The 27,389-nt window shown below is 48.1% G+C and overlaps 1 protein-coding gene across 2 annotated transcripts in view; it reads left to right on the forward strand.

The window, feature by feature from the left end:
• Positions 1-27,389, forward strand: part of KIAA0319L (KIAA0319 like) — a 962,229-nt gene that overhangs the window by 83,346 nt on the left and 851,494 nt on the right. The gene's annotated exons all lie outside the window — the stretch shown is intronic.

A 27,389-nucleotide genomic window follows, 5' to 3' on the forward strand; every position in this document is an offset into this window, starting at 1 on the left:
GCGGGAGTCCCTGTTCCGCACCGGCCCAGTTAGTGGACTCCACACTTGCCCAGCAGTCAGCGGTCCCCCGGCTCGCTTGTTCCCACCAACTCCGCTCCTGTCCGGCCGTCCACACCTGAGGGTCCTCCGCTGGTCATTCGGCTGCCTGCACCGATCCAGGCCGCTGCCGCATGCAGGGGCCGCAATTCGATCTGCTCCGCACCGCCGGGGCCTCTGCACTACAACTCCTGGCGTGCCTGCTGCCTGCCTTCCATTGTCCTCAGCCACCGGGCGCCTCAAGTGGGGGGATGGGGGGGGGAAGAGGGGAGTGCTCAGCCCCAGCACAGCAGCAGCTTCCAGTGCGCCGGTAATTCTCGCCTCGTATCGCCGATCACCTGGAGGCACTGACGATTGAGGCCAACCCATGCCGCCGATCATCCGGGCATCCTCGGGGGCAGCCTTCGTAATCTAGTCCCCGGCTTCAGCAAGCCGGGCCGGCCGCAAACAACTCCTCCACACAACTCCTTCCAGCGTCCTTCAGGCCGCGCCGGCGCCGACGTTCAATCCCGGCTCGTGGCGCCGCCGAGCTTGACACCTCCAGGGGGAGCCGCCGAAATTTAGTCCCCGGCTTCTAACCGCTGGGTAGGCTGCGATTTGGGCATCCCCGCAGCCCTCTGATTTTTTTTTTTGTAAAACAATTTTTATTGCAGATTCCAATAGTCACATAACAGTGTATATACAATTTTGGTAGCGCGGGACCCTAGTATTCACAGTGTTATTAAGTAGTTTGTACACAGCCTTATAACCCGCATCCCGGAGGCCGGGTGGCGTCGATCTCAAGTAGTTCGTTCTCCTCATTCCTCAGTGTTGGCATTGCCAGTGGTCAACCGCTATCTGCTTTTAACTTTTTCGAACAAAACCCTCCCTTCCAGCATCCCAACAGTGTGCATTGCAATTCCTGACGTCGTTGGGGTGTTACACCTCCCTCCCCCCCCTCACTCTCCTCCCCCCTCCCCTTCGGTGTTCAGTGGTGTCTGGTGCCTGCGTCCGGTAGTAGTGTATTGAAGTGTGTGGGCAAGCTATGAAGTGTAGAGTAAATCATGGAGTGTGTGTGCCCGTGGTAGGTGCTGGGATCGGCACCGCCACCCCCTGGACCCCGGAGTCTACTATGTCCTCTTCTTCCTCACTCTCCACTGCATTGTCCCTGAGTGCTTGGACCAAGATTTCCCATGCCAGCGCCGTTTCCTGAGCTTTCTCATCTGACCCCCGACGTGCCAGTTGGTATCTGATTGTGCTTTCCGCTGCCGCCCATTTCTGAAACTCGGTCAGCCACTTCCGGTATGTCGGCGCCGCCTTTGACTTCCATCTCCTGGTAAGTTCCCTCTTTGCGATAAGTAATCCCATGTCTATGAAGTTACTCGTCAGTTTAGTTGTGCGTGTGCGTGGAAACCAATGTAAGATCGTAGTCGCACTGTCATATTGTAGGTCCCTGTCTGTGACTTCGTTCAGAGTGTCGCCCACTTCCCTCCAGAAGTCCTGTAGGTGCGGACAGCTCCTCAACATGTGCAGTAAGTCTGCGCCTAATAGCGCACATCTGGGGCACGCTGCATCCTCGGCACCAAAGTACCGCGAGATTTTCTGCGGGGTAAGGTAGGCCCTATGGAGTACGTAGAGGTGTATTAACTGGAAGCGGGCGTTTCTGGTGCCCTTCCTGGCCCTCTGAACCAAATGAGCCCACGTCGTGTCCGGGATTTCCTTCTGCAGATCCATCTCCCATTGGGTTTTTAGACGGGTCAGGGGCTGTAAATTAGCCTCGAGTAGTCTAGAGTGCAGACATGTGACTGCCTTGATCGTCCCCGCAGCCATCATCGTGTATTGGCATGCAGGCGATGTTGGAGGTTCAAGCAGCCCTTCCCCCCCAGTGCGCCTGGATCACGCGCACCACGGCCGCATGCAAAAGATAATCACCCCTCGGAAGGTCGTACTGCTCCTGCAAGGTCTGGTAAGGCATGAGCACCCCATCAGAGTATAGGTCCCCCACCACTTGCAGGCCAGCCTCCTCCCAGCCCTGGAGGTTCGACCAGTCACCGCTGTGGGGAAACGCTGTCAACATACCTAGGGGAATCTCAGGCGCGTACGGATGACCAGGGCCTGTTCGCCTCTGCATGCGATTCCAACAGAGCCTCAGCGTCCGCTCCTCCTGGGATAATCCTCGGAGTATGAGTTTCTGTTGCAAGGTAATATACGCCAGTACGTGGCGGGGGGTACCAGCATCCCTCTCCTGTTCCGGGCCCCGGTATACCCTTGCTACCTCCTGCGTGAAAAACTGTAGCTGGGCAGCTAAATAATAGAGTTCAAAATCCGGAACCGCGAGGCCGCCCTCGTTCTTCGGACGGGTCAGGGTCGCCAAAGCTATCCTCCGCCGACCAGCACCCCACAGAAAAGACACCATCTGAGATTTCAGACGGCGAAAGACGCTTCCCGGTATCCACACTGGGAGAGTCCTAAAGAAATATAACAACCGCGGTAGGGCTATCATTTTAAGCAGGGATACCCGACCTGTCACGGACAGCGGAAGAGTGGCCCAAAAGGTCATATTTCCTTGTAATGTACGGAGACAGCGGCCGACGTTGCCTTCCAGCAGGTCAGCGGGTTCATGGTAGACGTGTACCCCTAAATAAGGGAGGCAGTCCGGCTCCCAACGGAGCTTGGGGTGGGCCCAGGGACATCGCTCGGCTTTCCGGAGTGGGAAGAGGCATGTCTTTGCCCAATTCACATTCAGGCCCGAGACCTCCCCGAATCGCGCCAAAAGGCGCTCCGCCCCCTCCACTGCCTCCCCTGCATTGTCCAGGAACAGCAGGAGGTCGTCTGCGTACAATGATATGTAGTGGTGGGTCCCGCCAACCTCCAGCCCCTGGTAATAATCCCCTCTCCGGGCCAGCGCTGCCAACGGTTCCATCGCGAGGGCAAATAATAGGGGGGAGAGTGCACAACCCTGCCTAGTACCACTTATGCACTGCATAGGGATTCGATATCAGTGCTCCTATCCGCACCCTAGCTCCAACCGACGCATAGAGCACTTTCGTCCATCGCACATATCCCTCGCCTATACCAAAACTGTGCAGCACCTTATACAGGTAGCACCAATCCAGGCTGTCAAAGGCCTTTTCTATGTCGATCGCCATAACCATAGGGGCTCTGGCGAGCGGTGGGGGGTCCGCCACAAGCCTCAGCAACCTGCGGATATTGTGAGACGTGTTTCTGGTGGGTATAAAGCCCGACTGGTCCTTGTGGATCAGGTCCTGCATGTGGGTAACTAATCTGGCGGCTAGTATAGTACTCAGTATTTTATAGTCTGTCGTCAGCATCGACAAAGGTCGGTACGACGCCGGATCAGTGCCGTCCCTACGTGGTTTCAATAAGGGAACCATAATCGCCTCACGCATCGAGCGGGGCAACTCCCCTTTCTCATACGCCTCGCGGTATACGAGCTGGAGGCGCGGTGCTAGGATATCTATATATTTACTATAAAATTCCACTGGTAGGCCATCTATACCCGGTGTCTTGTTGCGCGCCATTCTTTTTATGGCCCCTCTAATCTCCGCCAGTTCAATCGGGCCCCCGAGGGCTTCTGCCTGTTCTTGGTCGAGATGTGGCAGTTGGATCTCCGACAACAAGGTGTCAGTCATCTCGGCTCGGTCCACTAGGTCTCTCCCATACAGCCTTTCATAATATGTCGTGAAACAGCGCAATATGTCCGGCTGGGAGTTGGATGAAGTTCCATCCGCAGTCACCATGGATAGTATCGGAGCAGAGCCCCTGCTGGGGTTAGCCAGCCAGGCCAGGAGTGTCCCAGTTTTGTCCCCCTCAGCAAGCGCCTTCGTCAGGTACGTTTTGTAATCAAAACTACGGAGGCGCTCCACTTCCGTAGCCACTGCCTCTCGCGCTGCGCATACCCTGTCCTGCAAATCAGGGCGGTTGGGTCTCAGTTTCTCTACCGCTCGCAGGGTTCGCTCAGCCTTGTCTAGGTCATCCATTAGCGTCCGCCGCGCACCCGCGAATTTTCCTATACAGTGCCCCCTCACCACTACCTTTAGTGCGTCCCATTCCACGGCCCTGGATGAGGCAGTTCCCTCGTTCTCCGCAAAGTATTGGGAGATCCTCTCCTCCAGCGCTCCGCTGAACGGTGGGTCATCTAGCGTGTCTGGACGAAGCCGCCATGTCGGGACTGGTGATACCTCGTCCATCCAGGCCAGCGTGAGGAGCAGGGGGTTGTGGTCCGATATCGTTCGTGCCAGGTATTCCGTCCGGGCAACCGACCGTAATACCGAGGGGGAACACAGGAACATGCGGACATGAAGGTCGTGTATGCCCGAGTAGAAGGAATAATCCCTCTCAGTCGGGTGCTGTGCGCGCCATGCGTCTGTCAGGTCCCACCGTCCCTGCCAAGTAGATCTGTGCTTCGCTAGTCTGTGTACCGGAGATGCCTGCAGTGGTGGATGCGATCTGTCCAAGGTGGTGTCCTCGATTGAGTTGAAGTCCCCCCCCCATCAGTACCGGCCCAGTTAAATAGGATGCCAACAGCCTGGATAGCCTGGTGAAGTACGAGGCCTGCTCTACGTTCGGTGCATAGGCACTACAAAGAACTATCTGGCGACCCCTGAGTAACCCCTCTACCGCCACATATCTCCCATCTGGGTCTACAGTGTGCCTAGTGACCTGGAAGGGAATCCCCGCCCGGATCCAAATCAGTGTCCCTCTGGCAAACGCCGAGTATGAGGTGTGAAACAGGTGACCTCTCCATCTCCGCTGTAAAGCAGTGCCCTCTTTTTTGGTTAAATGGGTCTCCTGCAAAAAGGCGATGTGTACCCCTCTACGAACTAGGTGGGAATGTATCTTATGCCTCCTCGTCATTGAATTCAGTCCCCGCACATTCCAGGACACACATTTCAGCGAACCCATACTAGCCATCGCCCCAACGTAGCCGCTGCAGTCCAACAACAGTTTGCATCCGGACACCAAACACCATCCCGCCCCTACCCATCCCCAACTCCCCCCCCTTCCCCCCCACCCAAAACCCCACCTCGAGTCTCCCCAACTACTCCAGGCCCTCCCACCCCCAGAATAGGACCCAACTGCAAAGTAGTCACTCCCATCCAAACCTGTGAGCAAACGTGCCCACGAAACTGTTTAGTCCGTAGTAAACACCACGGAGGCCTTATGGGCCCTGTGGTACGTGAACTGGCTACTGACCCTTACCAAACCCATCCCCAAACCCCCCTGCCCAATAGTACTCAATGTGACCCATAAAAGAAAAGTCTCACAGTGGTCTGTCCGAGTGTTCTTGGGGGCAACGCCTTCATAGTCACACCTCATCATCATCGTGGACAGCTATCGGGGTCCGATGATCTCTCCCGAAGTTTGTGGCGTGACCTTCGGGCCCTTGGCGCCCTCCAACCCTGACAATTCAGTGTCCGAGCCCGTAGCCAGGGCCTCCGAGGCAGAGTCCCTTGACGATAGGGCTGGTGCCGTTCCCGACACCTCTTTCACCGCCTGTAGCGCCGCCTTCCGTTCTTCTTCTGTTTGCGAGGTCGTTGGTCTCCTGGGTCCCCTGCCACGGTTACGAAGCCGACATGATCACCTGATTGAGTGGCCCTGGCGCTCTTCCTCTGCTCGAAACCGGGCCCCATCCGTTCCCGCCTTGTAGGAGTCCCACCAGGTCCACGCCTCTGCTGAAGTTTCGAAAAACAACGCTTTCTCATCTACAATCACTCGGAGTTTGGCTGGGAATAGCAGTGAATACTTCAGCCCCTCTGTACGTAGTTCCTTTTTGATAGAGAGGAAGGAGGCACGCTGTCTCTGGGTCTCAAATGTGTAGTCCGGGAATAATGTAACCCTACTGTTGTCCACTTGAAATGGGCCTGCATCCCTGGCCCGCTGTAGGAGCCAGTCTCTGTCTTTATAGTGGAGGAGTTTGATGACCACTGGGCGGGGTGGCAGGCCCTCACGCGGGGGTCGGGAAGGCACGCGGTGCGCCCGCTCCAAGGTGAAGAAGGGAGATGGGCCCTCCGGGGCAACCACAGTTTGTAGCCAGTTGGTCAGGTAACCCACCATGTCCGTGCCCTCCTTTTTTTCCGGAAGGCCCACCAAACGCACATTATTCCGCCGATTGCGGTTTTCAGCGTCCTCCGCCCTCCTTTCCAGGGTCTGTATCCGCTCCATCGCGTCCGTGAGCCGTCCCTCCATCGACTTTTGGGCCGGTACAACATCCTTCAGGGCATCTTCTGCTTCCTTGACCCTGTCCGCCAGCTTCGCATGATCCGCTCGGAGAAGCCCCAGCCCCGTCGCCACCTGACCAATATCCTGGTGCAGAGCCTCCTTCGTGGCCGCAATGGCGTCCAGTATCCGGTCCTGCATCTGCTGTAGCTCCGTGGGAGGCCGTGCAGAGTCGTCCGGCGCTTCCGTGGATGGGCCCCCCTCTCCTTTGGGACCTTTAGGCTTCCCCATCGTTTACCCTCTGAGCTGGTCCGGGCCTCCAAAGACGGTCGGGTAGAGGCGGCGGCCCCGGCAACCGGCGGGGCGGCGGCCCCTCGGCGGTTCCGTCACCGGCTCGATGTCCAGGTGTGTGGTGAATCTTCAGGGAAGGTCTGCGGGGATCAGATCGGGCACCAGTCGTGGGAGTTTCAACCCGGGATCACACAGCGCGCCCCCACTGCTTCGAGAGCCAGGGATCTGCTTCGGGGTCTGCGCGGCAAACTCCAGTCCTCCCCCCTCACTCAGCCCTTCACCAGGGCATCCGCACTGCGCAGCAGTAGCGATTCGGAGCCGCCGTCACTCGGAAGAGAGGGCCCCCCTAAAATATCGGGGGGGCAGGCAGGTTCTGGCGGCCTGTCCCAACCCACAGGTCTGGTGCGCCGGTACTCCCCGGCAGGTCCCGCCCGGAGCACGAGGCTGGGCCGCAGTGGTCTCAGGGAGGCTCCCCCGACTTCTCCCAACACACGAGTCAAGGGTGCCGGTCACTCACGTGGCTCCAGGTCGGGGCTCAGGTGGCCTCCAGTGGTCTCCGCCGGACTCCCCCAAGGGATAGAGTGCAGTCTCCAGCGCCCAGGCAGGCACCGACTCAGCGTCGCTGGGGTCCTAAGCGGTGATGCAGCGGCTCGACCCGAGCCCCTCCTGGGCTCTCCGCCAAAGTCAGCGCCTCGGTGTAGACGGGGCCAGGGACCTCAATCCGCAGAGCGGGCCTCCCGGGCTGGGCTCGGATGCATCGGTGGTCAGATCCCACCTCGAGTCTCCTACGTGCCCCCGTGGGGCCAGACCCACCTCGGAGCAGTCTCTTTCCGGCAATCCGTCAGGGCCAGGGTTCAGGCAGCAACACTGGGGTCACAGGCCGCAAAGCCGGGGTCTGGATTTTCGGCCTCGCAAAAGGGGCGGAGCCACGCCGGAGGCTCGTCTCGCGGCCGGGCCGCACACAGCCTTCAGGGTCCGCTGGTATACCGGGCAGCCGCAGGCTCCCCTCAGTGCGCGATGTCGCTCAGCCCTCCTTTCCCGGGCAGCAAGACCCCATAGGTGGACTCACGGCCGTCCTCTCGTCCCCGCCGGTCAGGCGGCCGCCATCTTGCGCTCCGAGGGTCCGGGAGCTCCTCGCTCTGCAGTGCCCTTCGTGGGTATTGCCGCTGCTCGCCACACCAACCGGGACAGGCCTGGGCGTCGCTCTCGGGATCGACCCGGTTTCAGCGGGGATCCCGGGTCCGAAACAGGATAATTTGAACGGATCACGGGCAGTGGGTCGGGAGCCTCGTTAGGCTGCGACCGTCTGCATCGGCTGCTGGCCACGCCCCCCCCCCCGCAGCCCTCTGATTTGCACCAGCGCTGGATCGTCGTGCACCGCTTAAATTCCTCCACCCATGCACAGGTTCTGGGCACAATTTTTATGACTGATCAGTGGGGAGATGTTCTTAGTCTCGGAACCCTGTTAGGCTGGGTCCATCTTGGTTGGCTGCTCGCCACGACCCCGCTCCTTTCTTGACCTTGCTACTTGGGCACGTATGCTGGACCTCTTTAAAAAGCCTACCACATTGTCTCCTCCTTTGACAAAAATACATTATCACATCATCTTGACCATTTAGTATGAGGGATAAAGTTCTCTGTGCAAATGCCCTATTTGTTATTTGTCTGGTTGGTGGCCCCACAATCCAACTAGAATAAACAATTGCAGCTTGACAGGGGTTGTGGCATGGCCACATGGAGTTTGTTATTATAAATATACAACCACTTCCGTGTTGAGGCAGAGGAAAACTCGGCTGGGTTGTTTCATGTTGAAATTGCAGCTCAGCTGACTCCTGTGTACCAACACAAGGAATGTTCAGCTCTGCACCAGTATGGACACCCTGATGACACTTAACCACAGGTAATGAGTAGTAAATCCACCTGGCAGGGATTTGGCAGATCACCCACCCCAGGCAAAACTAGGTTAGGGAGCACTAGGTAGGAGTAAAACTATACACAGCACTTGTATTCACTGTGTTAGCGCAATGATGGAAATGTTCATTCTTGTCACTGTTCATGTGATGCTAATTACCCTAATCTGTTTCAATCTACTAATTATCACAGCACATGTATTTTATGCAACACTTTCAACACTTCAATAAATATTGTAAAGCCTTGCTGATTATTCCTTGTGTACTTTTTAGGTATGCATAAGAGTCCAAACAAAAAGGCTCAAGATCTGTAACCACAATTTCCTTGGGGGATCAGGGTTGTCATGTTTTAAGATTGCACACACATTTGTTTCCCTGTAGGGTTAGGGGTACAGATGGTGCATTGTGGCTAACCGGGACATAGGCAGACATATCCTAAGGGTGTGCATTGAATCAGTCTGGCACAATCCTGACGTTTATGTTGTCCGACAAATGCACAGTTTTACCTAGGGAAGTACAGGCCATAAGGCAGCTGGACACCCTACTTTCAACGAAGGATCCTAGGGATTTCAGCAGAGACAACCATGCCTTCCATGAGCTCGCTTTGAAAGATAGTAGACTGACTAGATTAAGGGAGGAATCCGAGACTCCTTACTTGTGACTCCGTACAAATCTAGCTACTTCCTCACCAATGTATTCTTATGGTTATACCGCATTGAGTGTAGCTGCATGCTGAAGTTTGACAACTGCATCAATCACAAATTATGTTTTAGAAACCAATACATGCCTTTTTCACAAAGGCGTGCTTAGGCTTGCTATGAATTCGTTTTTTTGTGTACTAATTTTCACCTCTTATGCGCGAATGCCGCAAAGCTGCTTGAATAGCATTGTTATTATTGCATTTTATTGGTGTCTGCTTTCTCCACAAACAAGGGTGTAGAACAGCGTCCACCCTATTTCGAGGTGATTGGAGGATTCTGTGACCTGCCATAATAGACGGGTTTTTTGTGACCCTGAACTGGCTCATATATGACTTGTATAACCTTTAAATCTCTAAAAGTGCTTTGCCTACCTCAGCATTTCATCGACCAAATTTTTCCTTTGTTGCTTTTTCACTTGTGTATTTGTCATGTATTTATATATATTTTATGTAATATGCAATGATTGTATAAAATATAAAAAACAGTAAGAAAGGAAAAAAAGTTATATATTTATACATAAAAAAAGAATATATACAATAAAAACAAAAAACAAAGTTCTTTGAACTTTAATAGATGTTCCTGGTTTGTTTATTAATGATTGAAAGTCGCTTGATGAGTTTTGAATATTGATTAAGTAAAGGGCAGTTGTCAAATAATTGTTTGCTATAGAGAGCTTTGCTCTCCTTTTTTCCTATCTGTTCATTGTTTCCTACGACTAGTAAACTTAGTATATGTAGGGGTCCCCTGTTTTTCAAACAATCAAACAAAAGAAACTGCATATCAACCAACTAGAGTTGCTAGCAATATTCCTAGCCCTGAAAGCATTCCAAAAATACTTGTACAGCAAGACTGTGTTGATCCGGACGGACAACATGACAGCCATGTACTACATCCAGAAACAGGGAGGAACATACTCTCCACAGCTGTCCCACTTGGCAAAGAGCATATGGCAGTGGGAAATTCCAAAAAACATCTTTCTCCTGGCAGAACACCTCCCAGGAAAAGACAATCAAATAGCGAATCTGCTCAGCAGACCCAGCCAACAACTACACGAGTGGGAGATTCACCCCCAAGTTCTCCAGCCATTCTTCAAAAAGTTGGGTCACCCAGAGATAGACCTGTTTGCCACAAAAGAAAACTCAAAATGCCAGTACTTTGCCGCCAGGTTCCCACATCAGTTGTCATAGGGCAATGCGATATGGATGAACTGGTCAGGCAGATTTGCGTACGCTTTCCCCCCAGCACCACTGATTCCGCTGGTGGCACGCAAGCTACGGCAACAGTCACTCACAATAATCCTAGTTGCTCCCACATGGGCGAGACAGCCATGGTACACAACGTTCCTGGAGCTTTCAGTAGTTCCTCATCAAAGGCTACGCCTCGCACCCCATCTTCTAACTCAGAACCATGGAGAAATCAGACACCCAGATCCCAATCAGATGAACCTAGCGATCTGGCTCCTGAAGTCTTAGAATTTGAATACCTTAACTTGCCTCCAGACTGCATGAATATCATTAGGGAGGCAAGGAGACCAACTACTAGAGCATGCTATGCAGCCAAATGGAAGAAATTTGTTATTTACTGCAACAATAACCAAATGAACCCATTAGATGCTTCCATACAGAACATTATATGCTACCTAATGCATCTTCAAAGATGCAACCTAGCATACTCTTCTATAAGACTACACCTTGCTGCTATAGCAGCATATCTCCAAAACAGACAGCACCTTTCACTGTTTCGGTACCAGCAATCCAGGCTTTTATTGAGGGTCTCAAAAGGGTGATTCCTCCAAGACACCCACCTTCACCAGTCTGGAACCTAAATGTAGTACTCACCAGACTCAGGGGGCCTCCTTTCGAACCTCTACACTCATGCGAATTGCAATTCTTAACATGGAAGGTGGCCTTCTTGATTGCCATTACTTCACTCAGGCGAGTTAGTGAACTGCAGGCACTAACGATTCAAGAACCCTTCATGCATATACACGCTAACAAGGTAGTATTTAGAGTAAACCCTATGTTCATGCCAAAGGTCATATCCACTTTCCATATTAATCAATCAATAGAACCGCCTGTGTTCTTCCAAAATCCACAGTCGGTAGCTGAAAGAGCCCTACACACACTAGATGTAAAACGAGCTCTGCTTTATTATGTAGACAGAACTAAATCATTCAGGAAAACAAAACAATGATTTGTTGCTTTTTCACCACAACATAAAGGAAATCCCATATCAAAGTCAAGAATAGCCAGATGGATAGTTAAATGCATTCAAATATGCTATCAAAAAGCTAAACGCACGTTAACTGTCCCCCCAAGGTCACACTCTATGTGCAAAATGGGGGCATCCATGGCTTTCCTAGGGAATATTCCTCTTGAAGACATATGTACAGCAGCCACATGGACTACTATACACACTTTCACAAAACACTGCTGTGTAGACTGCTGCAGCTGGCACAGGTAACCACCGCTAGTGGAGATACTGCTATACAGTCTAAGCACAAGATATGAATTCAGCAGCCCACATGCCTTGAACGGAATATGCTACTTACCAGTATGCATCTGTTCTTGGCATGAGGGGCTGCTGACATTCATATCGCCCGCCCTCCTCCCCGGTGCCTGTTGCAGCTGCAGCATTATCTTTTGCATGGCCATCTCTTACTTTACTATCTCCATCTCTGCCACAATGGCGAAAAACAATCTGAGGATGGAGAAGATGCCCATGCGCACTGTAGTCCAGGGGAGGAGTCACCTATCTCGTGATACTTCGAAGACTCTTCCAAGACAACAAGGTGCAATCATCCAGACCCAACACCAGACGGCGATCTATGCACAAGATATGAATGTCTGCAGCCCTTCATGCCAAGAACAGATGCATGCTGGTAAGTAGCATATTCCTTTTTCTTCACGTGTCAAGTCACCGGATAGGGGTGGGGGAGTGGGGGGAGGAGTTGATATGTACTGGGAAAGGGTATATTTTTATGGATTTATGTTCCTGGTCATCCTCCCACACGCATGGCCCTATCCCGAATGTCCAGCTTCCATGCAATGAATTGTGTAAAACTCCCCCACAACACTGTTTCTTTCAGCCTCGGTGCCAAATTGGGGTCATTTTAGTACAGATTTGCCACAAGGCAGTTCGATTTTAATCTCCCCACGGAGGCCCATTGCAGGAGGCACAGTTCCAAAAATAAAAATACGTCTCCGATCCTCCTGTACAGTGCATTAAAAGCATGGGTGAATGTGACTGTGCGGCCATATACCTACCTTCTTTTAAACCCAGTGCCAACAGTTGTTACACAGCACCATGAATAATAATGGAGAATGTTGACGGTGGCAGGTTCTTTAAAAGTTCAAAATGAGAAGACTAGGATTTTCATTTTTTGAAACTGTTGCTTTTTTGTGTAGTTTAGTGATGTGCTGCAGGCGTGTGCGTTTTGTACCATTCATGTTGTAACATGTTGGTAGTGCCAATTGGTTCATTTGCGCTAAAGCAGTATTGCCACTAACTGAAATTGGCTAGACTGTTTGGTCAAATGTTGAAGGTGCTTGGGCATCCAAAAAACCCTGATTTATAGTTATCTTCACAACAGGTTGTTCAAGGAAAGGTGCATCTTTGGTTAGTGAAAATTGACAGTGATATCTTCCTTTTTAATACGATTCACCACTCACTGGAATGGTAGGGGTCTAAATGTATTGTTTGCATTCTGGCTTTCTAAATCAAGACTGTGGTAAATGACTTTTACAGCTGTTACTCAAATGCTCTCCATGACACAAGCAGTAGATTTTATATAACAAATTATTGGCTAAAATGCAAGGATCTTAAGTAGATTCACCTGATTGAATGATTCCCTGGCATACTGGGTACCGTCCGTAGTCGTTGGTAACATAGCCGTATTTTAATGCATCAATTGGCATTGAAAACATTTGGTAAACATTGATAGGTCACAGTGAACTCGTCTTCCTAATTTTATCACCCAATGTCCAGCCAATCAGATAGAGGGGATCGGGATTTCACCCAACTGTCAGATTTTCTACCTATTTGAATTAGGCAATAGGGCCCATCCTCTAACCTCTGCTAAAGTTTCTTCATATTGACCTTTGACCTTATTTCTGCAATGAAATCGTCATCTACAGAAAGCAGACCGTGTTTGCTTCTTCCTGTACTAAAGACTTGAGGTACATTTTTTTGTATGGCCTCTGTAGCTGAAGCCTCATAACTCAGAACTCTTTCAGCCATGTGAGGTGTGTGGGGCAATGAAGGTTACACCTATGACCCTAACACAAAATCCATATTTTGCCTGCATAAAACTAGCATAAGCCAACAAATTGTGACATGGGAGTGTGGCTGCTGCGTTTCCTACATTTGGAATCTCCTGGAACATTTAAAAAATAAAAAAAATAAACCTTTGAATACCAACAAGCGCAAATTGGAAAGGCTGTAGCAAAAGTTTAAGTCGGAAAGGATACAACAAAGCCCTGTAAAACCTCGATCACAAGACCTTAAGTGCCTACCTTTAAGGGACATACTTTTGCTCAGCATGAAGTTGTACCAACAACTTCACAACCAGTTCTCCCTCGAAGAAAAAATAAATGCGATTCAAAGATTCTACTTCTGCCAGAGACAGTTGTGGTTCACTTCACTTTGCCTGTGTAACCATCCACAAAATTTGTCAACAAGTACATGGTCAATGACTTCTGGACTGTTGCCCATTCTTAAGACTCCTTCCTTTATTGTAAACCCAACAGCAGCTGCATCGTCGACAAGTAGGCCTCTGCAAACAACAGAGGTGGTACCAACATCTAGGGCCTTATTGTCACCAAAGCCAAACTGTCAACAAAGACCTTACAGTCCATGCAGCGTTTGCCATCAAAGAAGCTGCCGTCAACAACAAAACAAACACTGACAATGAAAGCACAGTTGTTACTAAAAATCCCATCTTTGATGAAACCACCTGTGGGAGGATTATTTTCCAGTGGAACAGCCCAGTCAATACCAGGTCGCAAGAGACTACACTTTATGATATCTACATCTTTCATATGCTGGTCGTTAGAGTGGCTCAACATTAAAATTTGCCCACACCCACTATTGAAAAGAAACCTTTCAGTTTGATTTTAAAGATAAGAACAAGAGATCAGTCAGAACAATTTCAGTCCTGAACGCCATTTGGGAAGATGGACTTTTCTGCATACGTAACCCTGCGACAGACTCTGCCCCAATTGCAAGATTAGAGAAAATATATTAGGTGCCAAACACAACTTCTGCATGCCTTTTGAAATAATTCAAGACTTATTCATCCATTGTACTGCAGCAATATGACTACCAAGAAATCTGGCAACACCATGTGGTGTTCCCATGGATATAGGGAACAGACTGGACATAATTGAAAAGAGATTTGGATTGTTTGCTGCGACAGCAGTTAAGATCAAAAATGTGAGTGCCATTCAGTTGCGTTGTGATAGCTATGGAATACTTTATCACCACCCCCTTCTTCGAAACTATAACTTGGGTACCCAGAACAAGCTAACATACTGAGAGAAGGTAAGGCAATGCCATCTGCCCTCATAGACTCAGCGCTGGATTCCTCAAATACAGGTTTCTGGCAGATGGCTATATAAGGGCTGTGCTAAGGAGATGTGGCTGCCTCGGTAGCGCAGCCTTTCAGTCTGAAATCCAGTCCAGAGTGATAGACATGTCCTTCAAAGAGCAACATTAATTGGGCAAGCTTAGCCAATGAATCTCTGTAGGGTATTAAAACTAGCCGAGACACAGCCAACTCTCTCAGGAGTTTACAGACAGCACCTTTTATTCATATTGTAAAAGGCAGCAGTATGGCCAAACATCTTTCATGCCAAGCGCATTGTCTACCTTTCGCCTCTAAAGGCAACAATATAGCTCTTTTAGTTAATCGGCCCCTCAAGCTGGTAGTATACAAACATCAGAAAAACTGCAACAGAAACAGAGGCCCAGCATCTAGCAAGGGCCAAGAGAACCCCACTCGTACGACTACCTGAGCAGTTTTCCCACTTCACTATCCCTGTCAGAAGGGGGTGGGGTAAGGGCATATTCAGACTTTGTGAGAACATAGTACAGCATAGTCATACCTTTATAATTTACTTAAGTACTATCAGTACCACCGCAAGCCAAGGATCATCACCATCATTTGGAGGCCCACTACAAGAAATTATCAACCTTACGCTGATGGCAGCCAACCAATGCTGTGTCATAAAACAAGTGTTGGCAAAGCCAGTCTGTCTTGCCAGCGAGCGTTATTGACTTTGTCAATGTTTTTTTTTTCCATGTTGTACAGTAGCTTGGTTCCTGGGCAGCATGGCTTAAAAATAATAAAATTAAAAAGTGGGCGCATAACAGCTTGTGGTTGTTTTTTGGGGGGGGAGGTGTATTGCTCACCTGAGGGAACACTTGGGAAGGGTGGACAGAAGAAAAGGATGCTGATGACAAGAGAGGACAGGCGAAAGTGGATGGGGGAGCACCTGGACAAAAGAGGATTAGTGGGAGTGGTGGGGGCAAGCACACAGACAACAGAGGTGGGGTGGTAGGTGCCGTGGGAAAGCCAACGGACAACAGAGGGTGGGCAGGAGGTCAAGCACACTAATAACAAATGGAGGCAGCGTCGCTGGTATGGACTATGGGTAGGAAAATGGAGTGGGAAGAAGTACTTGAGGGATACAGCTAAAAAATGCACTCTAGTAGATTGCTTAAACAAAATGAAAAACTAGCACCTGGAAAAAATGAGCAGTGGAAGGACACAAGTAATGTGTCCATGCTCCAGAGGATGGAGAGACAACGAAGAGTAAGAAAGTCTAAAGAAGTTGACCAATCATAAACAAGTGAGTGAATGAAACCAAGCAGGGGTAAGCAATTGGCAGCCTCGAAGTCCTGTGTAAGCCAATAAGAGGTCTCTCAAGGGACGGCACACATACTCTCTTAGACAAGACCTAAAAAAATTACATTATACTATATTTGTTTCTCGTTCGGAAAAAGAACAGAAAATTGAGTCAATTTTTAGATCTGAGGCCTTAAACACATTTATAAAGAAACAAAGATCCTGAATATCATTAATGAGTGTGTTACAATATCGAAATCAAAAATACTATTTGGACTCCATAGATCTAGAGGCAATATATTTCCTTTTGCCAATACATCATAAGTTCTGAAAATATTTACGCTACGTCTCTGCCTCGAGTCTGCACCGAGCATACTTACAAAAATGTCTAGCTCCAGTAGTTGCTTACTTCACATAATTAAAGTGTGAGAGTATTCCCTTACCTCAACGACTGCCTCACAAATGTTCATCATCACATCAAACATTGCAGGCCAATACCCCAATTATGAACCTTCTGTAACAGTTGGGCCTTAAGCTCAGCCTGAAGTAGATCCTCCTGCAGCTGCAGCAGATCTTATTCTTAGGGGCAGATATCTGTTCAGACCTTCTAAAGGCTTTCCAATCACAAGACAGAGGGGAAAAATGAATATGCTTGAAATTACTGGGAAGCATTAGATCACAGTCACAACATTCAAAATTCTGCTAGGCATCTGTCCTCTTGCACTCCCCCTTGTTCTGCAGTGCTGACGCAAGATGAGACCCCTTCAAGAGGGGCTACACATGCAGTGGAGGATTAAACACGCGTAAGCAAGTAAACTAGCAAACTGTGTGATGATGGAAGTTCAAAGAAAATGTCCACACAAGGCAAGACCTTTACAAAACCAGACTAGCTACTATCCCCTGGGTAAATAAGTGGTAGACGGCAATTACTGGTTAAAAAAACAGATCTTTAATCCCTTCCTAAATGTCAGGAGGTCCGTGGTGTTTCTCAGGAAAAAAGGAAGGTCATTCCAGGCTTTTGCAGCGCGTGCAACAAAGCTTCTTCCACCCCAAGAGGCTTTTTTGTGGGTGGTACTATCACCTACTTGGCGTCTAGGGAACGCATGGTTCTTTTATGCCGGTACCACTGCAGATGCTGTTTCAGATAATCTGTGCCTGTGCCTGGGAGAGCCTTGAAAATGGTGCAAAGGGCTTTAACGCGCACCTGTTTCCTAACCGGTAGCCAGTGAAGTTTTTTTTATTTCCTTGGAGATGGAAGCAAATTTAGGTGTGCCAGAAAGCAGTCTTGCTGCCGCATTTTACAACAGTTGGAGTCTGTTTATGAAGCATTCCTGCAGGCTCAGATACACATAAAGTTGCTGGAGTTAAGAACAATCAGACAAACCTTTACATCGTTTCTGTCTTTGATAACATACCAGGATGTTAAGATAAGAACAGACATAACAACTCTGTATTATATTTGAAACCAGAGAGGAGCAAAGTCCATGCAGTTGTCAAAAGCGTTCAAACGCTGTGGCATTTGTTTCTACATTACAGCATCAGTCTAACAGTGGAACACTGAAACGAGACAAAAGACAGCTTGAACAGAAAGTATGTGACGTGCCAAACTGGGAACTAGACTCCGTACAGCTAGATCTCATATTCCAAAGATTAGTCAACCCACCAGTAGAGCACTTTGCCATACAGGAGAACACCAAATGCCCAAACTATACAAGCAAGTGGTAGTATACCGACTCCCAGGGGGAAGCCTATTTTGCTTCACCTGTCAGAGATTTGCTCATGCTTTCCCCCCATTACCACCTCCTCCAAGAGTACCAGGGAAGATGACAAATGAACTGTGCACCCTAATGGTAAGTTCCCCACTATTTTGGTACACAGACCTTTTTTTTTTGTTTACTCTGATTCAAGGCAGATCCATTATTTTGCTAGAAGAATTATTGGTAGGCCCTACACCATGAGCTGGCATCCCTGCACCTGACTGCATGGCTGCTGCAAACCTAGAATATGGCACTTTGAAATACTACCTTATCTACTGAATTTGGGGGACACAGAGTTGTGCTTTTCCTTAATCAGAATAAATGTAACAGCCCTATCTAGGTATTTAAAGATTCATCTTAGTCATCTTGTTCTCTACTGGGGGGAAAGATCTATTCCTTAATTTCCCATTTTGGCAAATAATTTACCACAATGGGAGCTGAACACTATTCTAGGTCCACTAACGAAGGAGCTGTTCAAACATATACACAAAACTGTCTTCCACAAGAGCATCTGTAGTGAAGCTTTCTCATTAGCCATAACTTCAGCCAGGAAAATACGGAAATCCAAGCCGTCATTAAGCCACCTCATATAAACTTTGATTTAAAAAAAAGGCACAGTAATCTGAAATTTATTTAAAATGTGCCAGCATCCTTTCCTTATTAGAAAAGATTCCTTTGCCAACATTTTTTCCAGAAACCATCAACTGCTGTAAAAAGATTATCTCTATTTACTGGATAGGTCAGAGTGCTTCTGCAAAACATACCAATTTATGTGTTTCATATGGAAATTTAAATAAAGGTTACTTTCCCTTTATCAAAATGGGGAATATTTAATGAAGTACATATTGCATCTCATACTGTCATGTCAAAGCTAGTCAACCTTTGAGGCACAAAGTTAGAGTGCATTCAACTAGCGGTATGGCAACAGTGCCTTCCCTCATTGCTGGGGTATCATTCCTGGATGTTTGAAGAGCGACTAGTACCTTCACTGCATACTACTTTCCTCATATTTAGTCAACCACTGAAACAGCAGCGTGACGAGCAGCGCCGTGCAACCTTTTCCGTTCCTGCTTATGTCTATATAAGATCATAATTATAGCATGTGAATCTATAGAAGATCCAATGATGGAGCATTAAACGTTTCTTATCTATAACTGCAGGTCTTCAGCATTAATATCTTTCATAGATTCACCAGCCCTCACCTACCTCCCCGTTCATGAGGCTACCAAAGGATTCATAATAAAAGCTACTTCTATCTGGTATTTGGAGCCTGACAGGAAGGTTGGACCCTAAACCCCCCCACAATGAGATGTATGGGCCAATTGTGGTCTCTGAATGAATGTTTTCCGTTTGTTTACAATGTCAGTTGTTGTATTCAAATACTTTTATGTTAACATTTACTACCATGGGTTCCCAGCCTGACATCGGGGAACAATTCAACCATGTGGGTCTATTAAAGGTACCAGTGCTAAAGAACTGTAGTTACAGGTAATTAACTATTCCATCCCTCATGAATGGCCATTCATGGATTACAAAGCACAGATTTCTGAAGTAGTTATGTGTATGTGCGGTACTCGGACTTTGTGAAAATTATTGTGAATGAGTGAGTTTTGAGTGCTTTGGGGGAGATGATCAGATTGGGCACACAGTGCGTCTAAATAACTATTGATGACTGACTAATGCTGAGAACGGGCAGCCACCAATTCAAACGGAGAATAATTTGTTACCAATGAAGAAACCTTGCTATTCTGAGAATATTGGCCAAAAGGGGTATATATATCATTTCATTGTCATGTAGGTTTACTGTCTCTGCATTGTATAGATGTTATGGGCTCGGAAATCATACTGGTTGATGTTGGAAGAAGGTATTGTTTTATTCTAGGTGAAGTTGGTTGTCGGCGTTTGTCTCTTGACATCGCTGAGTAGCTTCTTTTTGGGAAGATAGGTGTATTGCATGTTGAAAAAGTTACTGTTAATCAGTGAATTAATAATTTCCTTTCTTATACTTCTGTGCAAGATTTGACAACTGCCTTTCAGTGTGTGACAGAAACTCCAATTATCAGATTAGCTTCATACCTGTCATTTTGAAGAACAATCTCACTGTTTGGGGGGTAAGGACTCCTGCCGAGAAGTACCTACGAGGCACTTTTGAACCCCACCCGCATCCAAGCCCCTCCCTTCCCAAAAAAAGCTAGCTGAGGCTAGTGCCAATGTCCTGGGGTGTTTTCACACCCCTTAATGGACATTGTCAGTTCAACGTTTCGGAGAACTACTATTTAGAGTGGTTTTCCCTGCCACCGTATAATAGTGGCTCCTCACCGGGAGACTGTGTGATGGGAGCCGATATTGTGTGTCACACTGTGGCACCGGGGGAGTTGGCAGATATGTAGCTCGGAATTGTGAATGAATATCAATCACACAAGTGCTGTAACTACAACAGCTGTCTGGGGAAAGCTCTGATTTTACCAACCCTTATTGGTGACCCTGGAAACCTTTCTCTGATAACTAAATTAGAGTAGAAATAATTGTAGTATTTATTCTCAAACTAAACGGAGATTAAGATGTAACTTTTTTTTTTTTGAGACTGTGGCATCTGTTCTAGATGTGCTGTGTGCTGTGAATGTATTAAACACACAATACTTAAGATACTTACATAAATAGAAAAGTACGTAAACTGAGATGGTTAGGGTAAGGGGTTACAGATGGGTTGACAGCATCAGAATATGCCATCCGTATGCATTTAGTAGAGCGGTCCAAACAGCAAGAACTTAAACAATTGCTTATTCTTAGTTAAACGATTCATGGTCATTACCATAATGAGATGACATGGATCATGGTTTTTCATTGGTGCTCTCACAACTATTTATTCAAAATCAACGCCCAATGTAATCGTTGTGAACATGGCAGTGGTTGTATCCACCCAGGAACAGAGGCCTGCAGCCTTTCTGTCCTATCTGTGGAGTACTTTGGAACACTTTTCAGTGTCACCCATGGACAGCATTCTGATCTCATCACCACCTGGCTTGCACTAAACTAGTATGAATCACTACTTCCACCATGACATCTGCTCACCATTTTTCACAGCACCCACCCTGTCCCACATTCTACCCCTCACCCATGTCCACCAGCTACACCCTGGAGTACAATTTAACAATACAACTTCACAGAGGAGGCTGAAGAATAAAGGACACTGCCAGAGAAGCACTGGCATGGGCAAGCTGTTAAACTAGCCTTGGCTAAGTTAGTATACATGACCTTTGTATCGTGTGCTGATCGTGTATGCACACCGCTTACAAATATGAAACGTACTGTACTAAACCGCAGTCAGGATCTTCGGAAAGATGGATGTTACAGAAACAAGGGTTGCATTCATTTTCTGTAACATCCATTTTATGATGATTATGTTGGTACTTGTTTTGGAAGAAAAGTAATTAGGAACTGGTTTAAAGAGGTGGGCAAAGACGGACAATTGACAGCAGGAACTATCAAAGTACAAGAAGTGTAATGCAAAATTGACTTTTATTTTATTCAAATATTATTCTAATACAAAACATCATTATTTTATTATAAATAGTTGTCATGTGCATATCTCCACTATATATGTGACTTATCAATCTACATATATACACATATTGCATTTTATACATATTTAAGAGTAGTTCATTTATACTAGAGAGTGGAGTAGTGTATTGTTTCAGCACACTGTACATAAAAACATGGCTAGGTATGTCATCTACGCGCGTTTCGGCTGAGGGCCTTCATCAGGGAGCCATGTGAGTATCCAAATGGACCTGTACATATGGAAAAATATAAACAATAGTGGTGCTTGTCAATGTCCTTGAAATGCCCTAAGATATTTACATGTTAAAATACAAAGAAAAATATCATGTGATACATTTGTACAGTGATACAAAACATGACCGTAAAGTCTATAAAAAATCTCAAACCTATCCTAATATTTACATTTATATACAATTGGGTGCTCATTTAGGCTGGTACACTACTGGTCTCATTGAATTGCTAAATAGCAGACTACAGTACGGGGGGTATATGGGGTAGGAGCGGACTCATGGGGTGGTTATTCAGACAACTTCCTGCGTTAAACATACCCTTTTAACAAAAAGACACAGTGCGCTAATAGTGTGCAAGTAGGAATGGGCAGATAGAGGTTTAGGAACGTGCCAGTGGGGGGAAGAGAGGGAAAAACAGGGTTGAATAGACAGGTGGGGGACATGAAAGGAGACATGTTTATACCTGAGTAAATAGATAGTGCCGATTCTCACAACAGGGGAAGGAATGGGAGAAGCCTGGACCTACGAGATGTGTTGTGTTTAAAGCTTGAGCGCTGCAAACGGACATGATTAAAGGATGAGTGTTAGTGATTCACAGAAATGGAGATAGAGAGATAAAGAATTAAGGCAAGAGGATTATGTAATGAAGGAGTACCTGTATTATTTGACTGATTTTCATGGACCTTGTGTAAAATAAATTAATGCTTCGATATTATTGAGCTGTTGGATGAGAATAACGTAGAGATGAATTATATGAATCATATTTGTATTTAGAGATTCAAATGGTGGAACAGCGTGGCAGTATTACCTGTAGAGATGGTCTTGTTAAATTACAGGATTTACGCGTTTCAGGCGCTGGGGAAATATTACGTCGGTAGCCTAGATGTCAGGGAACAATTATAGTTAATTGTTAGCAATATTTGCTCGAGATAGGGAGTGCTGACAGTTCTGATAATGGAGGCGCAATAAGTACCTGTAGGGTGGGCTCATAAATTCTTTGGCTGGGAGTCTTTTGGACGTTTCTTGTTTTATTGACAATCTGTATGTTGTAAGGAATGTAAATAATACAGCGTGTTAGGGTAGCGTGCTATTTGTAATAGTGGGATTAGATAGGTGTTGGTTTATAACTGATTACCTTTAAGTTGCGTCCACTGTATTTTGTAGTTGGGGGTCTGTAGACTTCTAGTGGCGCTGACAGTCTGTATGTCAGAAGAAATGTAGGCGGCGCATTAGTACGGTATATTGTTCTAAAACAATAATAAAAAACGGGTGTGTATTTTAAACTAATTACCTTTAGACCGTGTCCACTCTGTCTTCACTGGGGGTCTATGGACTTCTATAATTTAGTTGGCTGTCATGTTGTAGTCAATGCGAGGACAATCTATGCAGCAAAAATAAAGACACAGAGCTAACGATTAGTGTTAGGCTGTGTTGGAGGCGGCTTAAATGACGCTATTTAATCGAGCGTGGACCTATGTTGTCGATGCTTACCTGATAGTTGTCTCTCATTCGTATTCCGATCGTGGGGTCTGTCGGCATCTAACCCGGAGGGGCCAAGGGTCGAAGAGGATGGAGGGCGCCGATCGTATTTAAACCCTTAAGGTCGATTTCAGTGGTTGACGCGTGTAGAGCGGCTTCGAAATCGATGACGGACTATGTTGCATAGCGTCATGTAATACTACCGAAATTTGGCGGACATATTGGAAGGGTGAAGGTGTAATGATTATATGTTTATGTTAGGTCTGGAAAGGAGATTTATATTGATATACTGAAGTACAAGGGCAAACAGTGAAAAAAGCTAGAAGTGTCTAAGTGAGGGTGAGAGTCAAAGCATGTCCGGACTAATGGGACATTAAGTCATCTTTTTATTAACCATAGTTGTATTTCAATACTTGGTCCCATGGGATTTCATTATTCATGCCCTTTTGGTAGGTGTCTAAGGTGAAAATCCAATATACTTCGCGGCATTGACGCACCTGGGTACTAAGTGAGCCAGACGTTTTATGCATTTTTTCCAGGATAAACCAACGGATGTCGTTGGGGTTATGTTGGGCTTCTTGGTAATGTTTGACTAGGGGAGCCTGTGTTTTGCCTGTGCGGATGGCTGATCTGTGTTCTGAAAGGCGTGTGGACATCATCCGTGCTGTTTCGCCTACATAGCCATTGTTGCATGGGCAAAGTAGGAGATAGACCACATTGGTGGTTTTGCAATTGGTAAGAGTTCGTGAACGGATGTTGCAGTTATTAAAATTCAGCTCTTTGGCTTCTATAGCAAATTCACAGGCAGCACAATCCAGGCACTTATAGTTACCTATTGCTGGGCTTAAGTCAGTGAGCGTTCTTTGTATGGAAGCTGTTTTGTTAGGTTCCATTCTAGATCTTACTAACAGATCTTTTAGGTTTTTATTTTTCCTATAGGCGAACATTGGCTTGGGGAGTTGGCTTTCTCTGGGTTTTGTTGCGTTCAGGATGTGCCAGTTGGAAAATATGATGTGTTGGAGCTTCGCATTCATGGTGGAATGTCTGGTCACAAAGACCATTTTAGATTCTGGTTCTTTGGTTTGGGGTGTCAATAAGTGCTGCCTGTCAAAGAACCTTGCTCTTTTGTATGATTCGCGTACTAGACGTTTTGGGTATCCACGAGATATGAATTTGAGTTTCATGTCAGTTGCTCTTCTGTCGAAGTCTGTGACTGAAGAGCAGTTCCTTCGAACCCGAAGGAACTGACTAAAAGGGATGCTAGACTTTTGGGTTTTAGGGTGGTAACTAGTGTAGTGCAGTAACGTGTTGCGGGCGGTCGGCTTCACATACAGGTCTACACTAAGGTGGTTGTTCTTACTAATGATGTTAATGTCTAGGAACTCAACACTATCACATATGTTGGTACTTGTTCCTATTTGCTACCAAGCTGCTTGCCATCTGATTTTAGATGTATAATCATTAGAGACTGAAGGACACGCCTAAATAGCCAATATAAACTCGTGGGGCTAAACTATTCCTTTGGACTGATCCAAGATGTGATTAACATTGACTTGAGGCAACGACTGAAACTTTCGGAGTTAAAAAAGCAAATGGTTGAATGAGGCTGAAAGTACGTGTAGAATCCAATATGTTAATTATTTTAACGCAAAATTAGGGAAAAAGGTAATACATTAATAATAAAAAAATAAAAATTGCAAGGATTGTTTTTTAGTAAACGTGCTCTGGGCCTGGCAAAATTAAGGGGAACGTAATACATAAAACAAAATCTGCAAGGGCAGATGGGGAGACTAATGTGGGCAGTCTCCTGAGACCTCCCCATTGATGATAGAGCACAGAATAGAAACATAATGCGGAATTCACAATTTGGGAGAAAAGATTTGGGGAGGTGGCACCAGAGAAGTAAGGTCTGGAAATGGGGGAAGTACCAGCACAAAATGAATTGGTGCCGATGGTTTTGCCATAAGGACATTTCCTATCGAATTGTGGGCTATGCACACTTGTAAATCAAAAGTGTAATCAAAATATAATCTAATACTTCGATCTGTGTTCTTGGCTTGAAGGTGTGTACCTATTCAAGGGGGGGGCGTGGCTTGGACGCCGATGGCGATGGTCGCCTGAGAGATCGGCTCCGGGACTGAGCCCTCTTTTATCCTGTAGATCGTAGATCTTGGGGCGCCCCGACCCCCACAAATCGAAGATCGGGTTGAGGCTGACCTGGTGAAGCACCTGGGGAGACCCGAAAACTGATTATTCTGACGGAAAAGCGAAGTTGCGGAGGAAACGGAGCGGAGCCCAAGATGGCGCCCGGACCCTCTCGATAGTCTTGCCGAGACCCCTGGACCGGAAAAGTCTACCAGATCTGCTTGAGCTTTCTCAACATCTCATCTTTCCGAGAGGCGACCATCCGGCTGGCGGTTTGGGAAGGTCTGGACGCTGTGGACATCCCTGGACTGATTGATAGTCGCTTTCCTCTTGGCGTAGGCTGGTCGCAGGAGGCCGGAGGCCCTGTTTAGAGCGACAGTACCGCTCGAAACTATCGGCTGGATCCCGCCGAGAACCTGAATTCGCCAGGTCCCAGGGAACTTTATGGGTGGCACTGCGACTTGGCATTATAGGGATTCCAGCCACACTGGTGGCTACAACTCGAGGTCTCCCTCGACCCGACGGGCCTACACCGGTCGGCGCCGGTCACCCCAGCTTCCCCCTTGGTGGCCTCCGGGGTCTCAGCGGTGGTTCATCCCGAGAGATCGGAGAGGTGGTGGGACTTGGCGAGGACGTTCGAAGGCCCTCTCCAATACGGGCACACACCACGCGAACAACAGCCGACGCCCACACTTGGCGGGTGACCTGCCGAACTTTCTCCTGCGGGGCGCATCCGCCATGGGATAACCAAGGGGACCTAAACGAACCACCCCGGCCGCCTCGGACACGGAGGCGCCGGACAAGGACGATCGAGGTGACCCGGAGTGTTCTGGAGGCCCTCACCTACAGCAGCAATTTGACCGGGTACTGGAGGCGATCGCAAAAACGCGATCTGCCCTGCAACAAGACATCGCCCAGGTTGCGACGGGCTTGGGCCTCCTCAGGGCGGACCATGGTAAGCTCTCAGACAGAGTCAAGGAGGTGGAGAGCTCGGTGAAGGCCCTGGTGCCGGCGTAGAAGACTCTGGCTGCTACGATGAAGGATGCCCTGTCCCGAATCGATAACTTAGAGAGACGGGCGGAGGACGCTGAAGGGCGTAACAGACGGAACAATATTCGTGTGGTGGGCCTACCGGAGAAGATCGAAGATGGCAACATGGTAGCCTATCTAGAAGCTTGGCTCCGGACTGTGGTGGCGCCGGAGGGTCTGTCCTCCTTCTACACCCGGGAGCGTGCACACAGAGTGCCGGCGCGACCACCGCAACAAGGCCGTTCCCCACGCCCGGTGGTGGCGCGCTTATTGCATTTTCGAGACAGGGATCTGCTCCTCAACGCTGCCAGACACCATGGCCCTTATCAAGTGGAGAATAGCCAAGTGAACATTTTTCCGGACTACACTTATGAGACCCAACGAAAGTGGACCTCCTTCCTTGCGGTCAAGCGTGAACTTGGAGCGAGGGCATACAATACTCTCTCCTTTTTCCTGCAAGGCTCCACATCATCCTTGACGATAAGACCCAGTTCTTTGATACCCCGGAGGACGTCTGTACTTGGCTCGAACTATATAGGGCTGGTAAGGATGGTTTCGGATCTTCTTTCCAGTCGACTTCGGAATCCGGACAACAACGGCGATCCAAGAGACTTCGGAGCCGCCGCGGCAAACCGGGCAAGCCTTCGACTGTAGAGACTATGGCTGAGCGGCGTGGAGTGTTGGAAATGGTTTCCAACCTGTCTGGCTCCCAGGGTGGCCCCATCGTGGAAGAATCAGAACCGGGCGGAGAGGGGGCTCGTTCGGACACGGAGGAATCAGAGACTGATAGTGTCCCCTTGCCAGTGGTTACTCCGGACTCGGCTGAGGGCATGCTGGATGGGCAGGGATGAACTCGGGTGAGCTGATTCCATTTGGGCGGGGGTTTATCGGGGTGGAGGTTGCGGATCACGCTATGGACCACTGGTGGGGTTGGGGGGCCCTGATCTGGCTGATACTTTCGATTCGGGGCTCGACCTAGTCTCGGTAGACCGAGACTCGATGGCCCGTCGCTGGCGCCCGGCCCGCACTTAGCCCTTAAGGCTTCCCTGCGGTGGCGACCGCAGGTTTAGTCGGGGAACAGGGGGTTTTCCAGGGACACGGTTTGGATGGGAACTAGATGGCACTATTTGGGTCCTATTCTGGGGTGGGTGGGGAGGGGTTTGTTTCAAGGGGGAGTTTGGTTGTTGTTGGGGGGGATGGCCGCCATTAGTGTTGACTTGACTGCTGCCTGTATTTTGCTTGAG

Source organism: Lissotriton vulgaris, chromosome 2_1 (genome assembly GCF_964263255.1).
Source record: "Lissotriton vulgaris chromosome 2_1, aLisVul1.2, whole genome shotgun sequence".
Taxonomy (NCBI): Eukaryota; Metazoa; Chordata; class Amphibia; order Caudata; family Salamandridae; genus Lissotriton; species Lissotriton vulgaris.